At 37.7% G+C, this 9881-nt stretch overlaps 6 non-coding genes and 1 pseudogene across 6 annotated transcripts; all 7 read right to left on the bottom strand.

Annotated features, from left to right (window-relative positions):
- Positions 1-17: 17 nt before the first annotated feature.
- LOC113784029 (5S ribosomal RNA) lies at positions 18-136 on the bottom strand (annotated as a pseudogene).
- Positions 137-361: 225 nt separating this feature from the next.
- Positions 362-480, bottom strand: LOC113784036 (5S ribosomal RNA). Its single transcript, XR_003470069.1, has one exon. It is a non-coding gene; the product is annotated as a 5S ribosomal RNA (ribosomal RNA).
- A 239-nt stretch (positions 481-719) lies between these two features.
- Positions 720-838, bottom strand: LOC113784001 (5S ribosomal RNA). The gene has a single exon (XR_003470050.1). It is a non-coding gene; the product is annotated as a 5S ribosomal RNA (ribosomal RNA).
- A 226-nt stretch (positions 839-1064) lies between these two features.
- LOC113784014 (5S ribosomal RNA) lies at positions 1065-1183 on the bottom strand. The gene has a single exon (XR_003470061.1). It is a non-coding gene; the product is annotated as a 5S ribosomal RNA (ribosomal RNA).
- A 224-nt stretch (positions 1184-1407) lies between these two features.
- On the bottom strand, positions 1408-1526 carry LOC113784006 (5S ribosomal RNA). Its single transcript, XR_003470053.1, has one exon. It is a non-coding gene; the product is annotated as a 5S ribosomal RNA (ribosomal RNA).
- Positions 1527-1751: 225 nt separating this feature from the next.
- On the bottom strand, positions 1752-1870 carry LOC113784025 (5S ribosomal RNA). Its single transcript, XR_003470068.1, has one exon. It is a non-coding gene; the product is annotated as a 5S ribosomal RNA (ribosomal RNA).
- A 225-nt stretch (positions 1871-2095) lies between these two features.
- LOC113784047 (5S ribosomal RNA) lies at positions 2096-2214 on the bottom strand. Its single transcript, XR_003470070.1, has one exon. It is a non-coding gene; the product is annotated as a 5S ribosomal RNA (ribosomal RNA).
- Positions 2215-9881: the final 7667 nt, after the last annotated feature.

A 9881-nucleotide genomic window follows, 5' to 3' on the forward strand; every position in this document is an offset into this window, starting at 1 on the left:
AAAAAATAGAATAAAAAAAGGTGCAACACAAGAACTTTCCAGGAGGTCACCCATCCTAGTACTACTCTCTCCCAAGCACACTTAACTGCGGAGTTCTAATGGAATACGGTGCATTAGTTCTGGTATGATCGCGCCTGTAAATTAATGCGTCGTAATTGTATATACGCGTTGCTACAAAGAAAATATCGCAAAAATTGGAACCCCCGACTAACTAATTGAAATCCATCTGAAGCATGAAACTTTCTTTGTAAAGACAAACTAATCTTATATTTATTTCCAACAACAAATAAAACGACCGACACGAAAATCGCTTTTTGATCAACTGTTCCGTGAATTTTTCGGCAAAAAATAGAATAAAAAAAAGGTGCAACACGAGGACTTCCCAAGAGGTCACCCATCCTAGTACTGCTGTCGCCCAAGCACGCTTAACTGTGGAGTTCTAATGGGATCCGGTGCATTAGTGTTGGTATGATCGCACCTGTAAATTAATGCGTCGTAATTGTATATACGCGTTGCTACAAAGAAAATACCGCAAAAATAGGCACACCCGACTAACTAATTGAAATCCATCCGAAGCATGAAACTTTCTTTGTAAAGACAAACTAATCTTATATTTATTTCCAACAACAAATAAAACGACCGACACGAAAATCGCTTTTTGATCAACTGTTCCCCCAACTGTTCCGTGAATTTTTCGGCAAAAAATAGAATAAAAAAAAAAGGTGCAACACGAGGACTTCCCAGGAGGTCACCCATCCTAGTACTACTCTCGCCCAAGCACGCTTAACTGCGGAGTTCTGATGGGATCCGGTGCATTAGTGCTGGTATGATCGCACCTGTAAATTAATGCGTCGTAATTGTATATACGCGTTGCTACAAAGAAAATACCGCAAAAATAGGCACTCCCGACTAACTAATTGAAATCCATCCGAAGCATGAAACTTTCTTTGTAAAGACAAACTAATCTTATATTTATTTCCAACAACAAATAAAACGACCGACACGAAAATCGCTTTTTGATCAACTGTTCCGTGAATTTTTCGGCAAAAAATAGAATAAAAAAAAAGGTGCAACACGAGGACTTCCCAGGAGGTCACCCATCCTAGTACTACTCTCGCCCAAGCACGCTTAACTGCGGAGTTCTGATGGGTTCCGGTGCATTAGTGCTGGTATGATCGCACCTGTAAATTAATGCGTCGTAATTGTATATACGCGTTGCTACAAAGAAAATACCGCAAAAATAGGCACTCCCGACTAACTAATTGAAATCCATCCGAAGCATGAAACTTTCTTTGTAAAGACAAACTAATCTTATATTTATTTCCAACAACAAATAAACGACCGACACAAAAATCGCTTTTTGATCAACTGTTCTGTGAATTTTTCCCCAAAAAATAGAATAAGAAAAAGGTGCAACACGAGGACTACCCAGGAGATCACCAATCCTAGTACTAATCTCCCCCAAGCACGCTTAACTGCGGAGTTCTGATGGGATCCGGTGCATTAGTGCTGGTATGATCGCACCTATAAATTAATGTGTCGTAACTGTATACGCGCGTTGCAACAAAGAAAATACTGCATAAATAGGCACCCCCGACTAACTAATTGAAATCCATCCGAAGCATGAAACTTTCTTTGTATAGACAAACTAATCTTATATTTATTTCCAACAACAAATAAAACGACCGACACGAAAATCTCTTTTTGATCAATTGTACCGTGAATTTTTCGGCATAAAATAGAATAAAAAAAAGGTGCAACACGAGGACTTCCTAGGAGGTCACCCATCCTAGTACTACTCTCGCCCAAGCACGCTTAACTGCGGAGTTCAGATGGGATCTGGTGCATTAGTGCTGGTGTGATCGTACCTGTAAATTAATGCGTCGTAATTGTATATACGCGATGCTACAAAGAAAATACCGCATAAGTAGGCAGCCCCGACTAACTAATTGAAATTCATCCGAAGTATGAAACTTTCTTTGTAAAGACAAACTAATCTTATTTTTATTTCCAACAACAAATAAAATAACCGACACGAAAATCATTTTTTGATCAACTGTTCCGTGAATTTTTCGGCAAAAAATTGAATAAAAAAAAGGTGCAACACGAGAACTACCCATAAGGTCACCAATCCTAGTACTAATCACGCCCAAGCACGCTTAACTGCAGAGTTCTGATGGGATCCGTTGCTTTAGTGCTGGTATGATCGCACCTATAAATTAATGCGTCGTAATTGTATATACGCGTTGCTACAAAGAAAATACCGCAAAAATAGGCACCCCCGACTGTAAGACTCATAATTTTAAAGTATACTTTATGTATTTTTGTGTATTTTGGATTTTGGCTCGGAGGCTTTTTAGCCAAAGTTAATAATTATTTGGAGTTCATATGATCAAAAAGATATTTTGATGCCGTTTAGAATTACTCGTCGATAAATAAATTAAATTAACTGCGGTGAATCCTTTACGGAGAATTTTATGCGTTATGGGTGAAAGGGTAAATTAACAAATATCTAGATATTTTGAGATATTTGTTAATTATAATTTATAGATATAGTTGTTTGGAGGGAAAAGAAAGGAAATAGAAAGAAAGGAAATTAGAAGGAAGGAAAAGGAAAAGAAAAGGATATAAAAAGGAAAGATGGAAAAAGGAAGAAAGGAAAAACAAAGGAAAGAAAGAGAAAGGAATGAAAAACCAGATTTTCCATCTTCCTCTCCCTGTCTCGCGCACTCAAATTCCTTCCTCCTCCATTTTCGTTTTTCTTTGCTTCCTTTCTTCAAGATTAGAAACCCAAGGTTTGGTGAGTGTGAAAGAGAAGATTACTCAACTTCATTCTTCTTGTTTGATTCGAAAACGAAGAAAAACGGTGTTAGGGATTTCTAAACCGTCAAACACAAACCTCTCCGTTTCATCTAGATCTAAGCTTCGTTTCGCGAAGAGATAGAAGGGAAGGTTGCTCACCACCACACTACGGTGCTAGTGGACTAACTGGGAAGCGACGTTAAAGCTAACGTTAAGGTAAGGGCTCTTTCCAAACTTCTAGTTTGCATTTAGGGACTTATATGTGGTTGTGTGGAAAAGAATTTTGTTAGGGTTTGAGTATTGATTTGGGGGAAAATGAATATAAGGCTTTATGGGTAAAATCTTAGAGTTAGGTTTTGGTTATATTGATGAATGTTTCGTGGAAAATGAATTTAAACTCACTTATGTATGATTTTGAGTAAATGAAACTTGTTGAGTTTGAGTGGTGGATTGTGTTGAGTGTGTTCGTCGTATTCGACGTATTCTTAATTAATATTGATGAAATTTGTTGTGTGCATGGTTGGATTTTGTGGAAAAATGAATTGTTGTATTTTGGTGTGAGTTGTGGATTGGATCTGATAATAGGTTTGAGTTTGTTTTGTGTGGAATTTGAAAACCGTTAGAGTTAAACGAGTATTAAAAATGGGGAATCTTTTAATATCTCGGTTTACTTAATGTTGTTTTGGAAAATGGTTTAAGTTAAAAGAGTATTAAGAATGGGGAATCTCTTAATATTTCTGTTTGCTTAATGTTTGTGTGAAAATCGTTTAAGTTAAATGAGTATTAAAAATGGGGAATCTTTTAATATCTCGGTTTACTTAATGTTGTTTTGGAAAATGGTTTAAGTTAAAAGAGTATTAAGAATGGGGAATCTCTTAATATTTCTGTTTGCTTAATGTTTGTGTGAAAATCGTTTAAGTTAAATGAGTATTAAAAATGGGGAATCTTTTAATATTTGCATTGCTTAACGATTGCTGTGGATGGAGTCAGTGTATGCTCATGCATTTCATTTTGGTAAATTGTGTTGACCCGTGATAGGTGGCACCTCGGTAAACAGTACTGACCCGTGATAGGTGGTACGTTTACGATTTACGTTTTGGTAAGTTGTGCTGACCCGTGATAGGTGGCACCTCGGTAAACAGTACTTTGGCCTGTGATAGGCGGTACGTTTACGACTTACGCTTTTTCTTTTAGTAAATCGTGCTGACCCGTTGATTGGTGGCACCTCGGTAATTGGTACTTTGGCCTGCGATAGGCGGTACAATTATGATTTACGGCCCTTCGAGGAGGGTTTTGGTTTGGAATTCCGAGTCCATGCATTTTGGCATATACGCATTGCATTAGGGTGCCTGGCACGCGAGTCATGTTTGATTTGAGTTTATGATTGAGTGATTCGAATTTTGATTTATCGTGATAACTGAGATGAAGGTGTTAAGTGCTATGTGTTGTGTATTGTGTGTGAGTATGATGGTTATCGAACCTTCGTGTGTCGTAGTAATCGCGTAGGAATTGCTAAGTGTTAGGTTGTGGACTTGATTAGGAATGACTTAGGTTAATTCATGAATTTTTGGAAAACTGATCAGGGAAATCGATTTCCCAATCGATTGGATGAAAGACAGGGGCTTGGCCAAATGAACAAAATCGATTAGCCAATCGATTTCGAAATCAATTTTCAAAGGAATCAGTTAAGAAATCGATTGCCCAATCGATTAGGCCTTAAGTCAGGGGCTCAGGAACCAATCAATCGATTTACCAATCGATTGAATTCAGCCCAGGATTCTGTTTTCATTAAGAATCCCTCACCAAATCGATTAGGAAATCGATTGGCTCGAAACCAGGGGCTCAGGAACCAATCAATCGATTTACCAATCGATTGAATTCAGCCCAGGATTCTGTTTTCATTAAAAATCTTCACCCCAATCGATTGCCCAATCGATTGGCTCAGTGAAAATCCTCATTTTTAGTTGTATGATTAATTGCTCATGAATCTATCCATGTTTTGTTTTATCATGTGTTAATTAGGAGATCGAGAACTGCATTTTACCTTCATTTTCATTGGCAATGTAATGTATGAACTTTTCGCACATTGAAAATCCTGTTAAGGTGCATGCTTAGTTAAAAAGTTGTTTTGAGCATTCAAAAACTTAACTGCTATGTGTTAACTGTTATTTTCTGGTTGGTGACCCTTTACACTATTGTGGAAATCTGGGCTTTGCCCTCAGATGAGAGTCAGGACGGCCCTACTGGTTCGTACCCTACGGACAGGGATGGAGATGGGAACGCTTGACTGCTGTTGTGTTAGGAGGATCTCACGGGGCGCGTGGAGATTACTCAGGGTGTATAGTTTTTGGTAGGATGATCAGATTAGGATGATGTATAGGGACTAGGGGTCCTTCTTTTTGGTTTGGAGTATTTTAGTTTTGGAAAACTGTACTTATACAAATATTATCAGTTTTATATCATCTTTGAATGGGTTCCATGTACCATTTGATGTTTATGTAGAAATGTTTCAGATGAGAGCCAGGACGATCCTACCGGTTCGTACCCTACGGATGGGAATGCTTGACTGGAGCTATGTAGGAGGATCTCACAGGGCGCGTGGAGATCACTCAGGAATATATAGTATTTTTGGTAGGATGATCAGATTAGGTTGATGTATATGGACTAGACGTCCTTCTTTTTGGGTTGCAGTATTTTAATTTGGAAAACTGTACCTATACTAATATTGTCTGTTGACATGTTAATTATGATGATAGAGTCTATGTACCACCTTTTGAAGTGTAAATACGTTGGATTCGTATTTTGAGAAACTTTTCCGCTGCTTGTAAATTATAATCACTCAATTATTTATCCAAAGGTATTTCCTTATTTGTTTTTCTCTGTTTTATTTTAATCTCTTTTGAAAAAAAAAATACACCTTCGCTTTGAAAATCGGGGTGTTACACCGACTAACTAATTGAAATCCATCTGAAGCATGAAACTTTCTTTGTAAAGACAAACTAATCTTATATTTATTTCTAACAAACTCATCTTCTCATTCTTTGTATGCGTTTTATATCAGTAGTGTTAATGTTTTTTTTTTTTTTTTATATAAAATAAATGAAGATGTATTTGTAGGTTATTTAATTTGTTTGGTTGCTTTCCTGCTTGTCTTTGTGCTTCACTATCAATTTCCTATTTGATACTTAATTTCTTTGCTCATAATCTAAGTTATTCTGCACATCTAATCTATTCATGGTTTTATTGTAATTTCTTCCCTATTAATTTGATTTGGCTTAACTTTTAAAATTGTAATTTAATTTGGTTGTAAAACTCTAATTTGATTTGACATTGTAAATTGATGAGATATAATGAACCTACTGATTGTAATTTGATTTGGCTCTGCAACTCATCAAATCGATTGGGAAATCGATTTCCCTGCTTATCCTTCCAAAAATACTTAAACTAATTCAATCACACTCACACATAACTCCAAAACTTAACACTTAGCAATTCCCACACAATCACCACGACGAATTGGGTTTCGAAATAGTTTTACAATCCATCGCACTCACACACGATAATCAATACATAACACCTAGCAATTACCACGACAACTCAAATTCAAAACCCTCAATCATAAACTTGATTCAAACACGACTCGTGTGCCAAGCACCCTAATGCAATGCGTATATGCCAAAATGCATGGACTCGGAATTCCAAACCAAAACCCTCCTCGAAGGGCCGTAAATCATAATTGTACCGCCTATCGCAGGCCAAAGTACCAATTACCAAGGTGCCACCTATCACGGGTCTGCACGATTTACTAAAAAGCGTAAACCATAAACGTAATGCCTATCACGGGCCCGTATCGTTTACCGAGGTGCCACCTATCACGGGTCAGCACGATTTACTAAAAAGCGTAAATCATAAACGTACCACCTATCACGGGTCAGTACAGTTTACCGAGGTGTCACCTATCACGGGTCAACACGATTTACTAAAAGAAAAAGCGGAAATCGTAAATGTACCACCTATCACGGGTCAGTACAGTTACCATGGTGTCACCTATCACGGGTCAACACGATTTACTAAAAGAAAAAGCGGGAATCGTAAACGTACCGCCTATCACAGACCAGTACTGTTTACCGAGGTGCCACCTATCACGGGTCAGCACAATCCACCAAAAATGTAAATCGTAAATGTACCACCTATCACGGGTCAGTACAGTTACCATGGTGTCACCTATCACGGGTCAACACGATTTACTAAAAGAAAAAGCGGAAATCGTAAATGTACCACCTATCACGGGTCAGTACAGTTACCATGGTGTCACCTATCACGGGTCAACACGATTTACTAAAAGAAAAAGCGGAAATCGTAAATGTACCACCTATCACGGGTCAGTACAGTTTACCGAGGTGTCACCTATCACGGGTCAACACGATTTACTAAAATATAAATCGCAAACGTACAACCTATCACGGGTCCGTACAGTTTACCAAGGTGTCACCTATCACGGGTCGACACAATTTACCAAATGAAATGCATGAGCATACACAGACTCCATTCACAACAATCGTTAAGCAAATGCAGATATTAAAAGATTCCCCATTTTTAATACCCATTTAACTTAAACGACCTTCAAACAACATTAATTAAATAAGTCATTAAGAGATTCCCCGTTCTTAATACCGATTTAACTTAATGATTTTCAAAACAAAACGTTAAGCAAACAGTCATATTAAGAGATTCCCCATTCTTAATACTCATTTACCGAAACGATTTTCAAAAACGATAGTTAAGTAACCGAGACATTAAGAGATTCCCCATTCTCAACGCCCAGTTAACTTAAACATTTTCCTCAAATACACATTAAGTAAACCGAGGTATTAAAAGATTCCCCATTTTTAATACCCATTTAACTTAAACGACTTTCAAACAACATTAATTAAATAAGTCATTAAGAGATTCCCCGTTCTTAATACCGATTTAACTTAATGATTTTCAAAACAAAACGTTAAGCAAACAGTCATATTAAGAGATTCCCCATTCTTAATACTCATTTACCGAAACGATTTTCAAAAACGATAGTTAAGTAACCGAGACATTAAGAGATTCCCCATTCTCAACGCCCAGTTAACTTAAACATTTTCCTCAAATACACATTAAGTAAACCGAGGTATTAAAAGATTCCCCATTTTTAATACCCATTTAACTTAAACGACTTTCAAACAACATTAATTAAATAAGTCATTAAGAGATTCCCCGTTCTTAATACCGATTTAACTTAATGATTTTCAAAACAAAACGTTAAGCAAACAGTCATATTAAGAGATTCCCCATTCTTAATACTCATTTACCGAAACGACTTTCAAACAACATTAATTAAATAAGTCATTAAGAGATTCCCCGTTCTTAATACCGATTTAACTTAATGATCCTCCACACAAACATATATATATGTTTATATGTATTAATTATAATTAACAAATATCTCAAAATAACTAGATATTTGTTAAATTACCATTTCACCCATAGCGCATTAAATTCTTCGTAAAAGATTCACCGCAGTTAATTTAATTTATTTATCGACGAGTAATTCTAAACGACATCAAAATATCTTTTAATCATTTAAACTCCAAATTAATAATAACTTTGGCTAAAAAGCCTCCGAGCCAAAATCCAAAATACACAAAAACACATAAAAGTGTACTTTAAAATTATGGGTCTTACATCACTACCCCCCTAAAATTAGTTTCGTCCTCGAAACTATGCGTCGATAAATAACTCTGGGTGTTGTTCTCTCATCTTGCTCTCCAGTTCCCAAGTCGCATCTCCAGTAATTGGGTTCCAAATCACCTTGACCAACGAAACATCCTTGGTCCTCAACCGCTTAATCTTCCTGTCATCAATTCTCACGGGTGGTACTTCGAACGACAGGTTATCCTTTAGCTGGATTGTGTCTGGTTCGATCACGTGAGATGGATCTGCGAGATATTTCCTCAACTGCGACACATGAAACACGTCATGGATATTGGACAGTATCGGAGGTAATGCAATCCGATAAGCAACCGGCCCAATTCGTGCAGAAATCTGATATGGTCCAATGAATTTAGGAGTCAACTTCTTCGATTTCAAGGCCCTACCTACTCCAGTAGTAGGTGTGACTCGCAGAAATACATGGTCACCCTGTTCGAATTCCAAAAGTCTGCGACGCTTGTCCGCGTAACTCTTCTGACGATCTTGTGAAGTCTTCATTTTCTCCTTGATCTTCCTTACTTTAGCTGTGGTCTGTTGCACCATCTCTGGTCCGACAATCATATTCTCACCGTCTTTATACCAACACAAGGGCGTTTGACACTTGCGCCCATATAAAGCCTCATATGGTGCCATTCCAATACTTGCGTGGAAACTATTGTTGTAAGTGAACTCAATCAACGGAAGTACATCATCCCAACTTCCTCTATCATCTAAAACGGTCCGACAATCATATTTTCACCGTCCTTATACCAACACAAGGGCGTTTGACACTTGCGCCCATATAAAGCCTCATATGGTGCCATTCCAATGCTTGCGTGGAAACTATTATTGTAGGTGAACTCAATCAACGGAAGTACATCATCTCAACTTCCTCTATCATCTAATACACATGCTCTCAATAGATCTTCCAGGGACTGATTCGTCCTTTCAGTATGTCCGTCCGTTTGTGGATGGTAAGCTGAACTCAATCGTAGTTTCATTCCCAACGCTTCGTGCAATGCTCCCCAAAAATGTGATCTGAACTTCGGATCACGGTCTGATACAATACTCGATGGCACCCCGTGTAACCTCACGATTTCAGCAATGTAGATCTCCGTTATCTCATCTTGCTCTCCAGTTCCCAAGTCGCATCTCCAGTAATTGGGTTCTAAATCACCTTGACCAATGAAACATCCTTGGTCCTCAATCGCTTAATCTTCCTGTCATCAATTCTCACATGTGGTACTTCGAATGACAAGTTATCCTTCAGTTGATTGTGTCTGGTTCAATCACATGAGATGGATCTGCAAGATATTTTCTCAACTATGACACATGAAACACGTCATGAATATTGGACA

Source organism: Cicer arietinum, chromosome 3 (assembly GCF_000331145.2).
Source record: "Cicer arietinum cultivar CDC Frontier isolate Library 1 chromosome 3, Cicar.CDCFrontier_v2.0, whole genome shotgun sequence".
Classification (NCBI taxonomy): Eukaryota; Viridiplantae; Streptophyta; class Magnoliopsida; order Fabales; family Fabaceae; genus Cicer; species Cicer arietinum.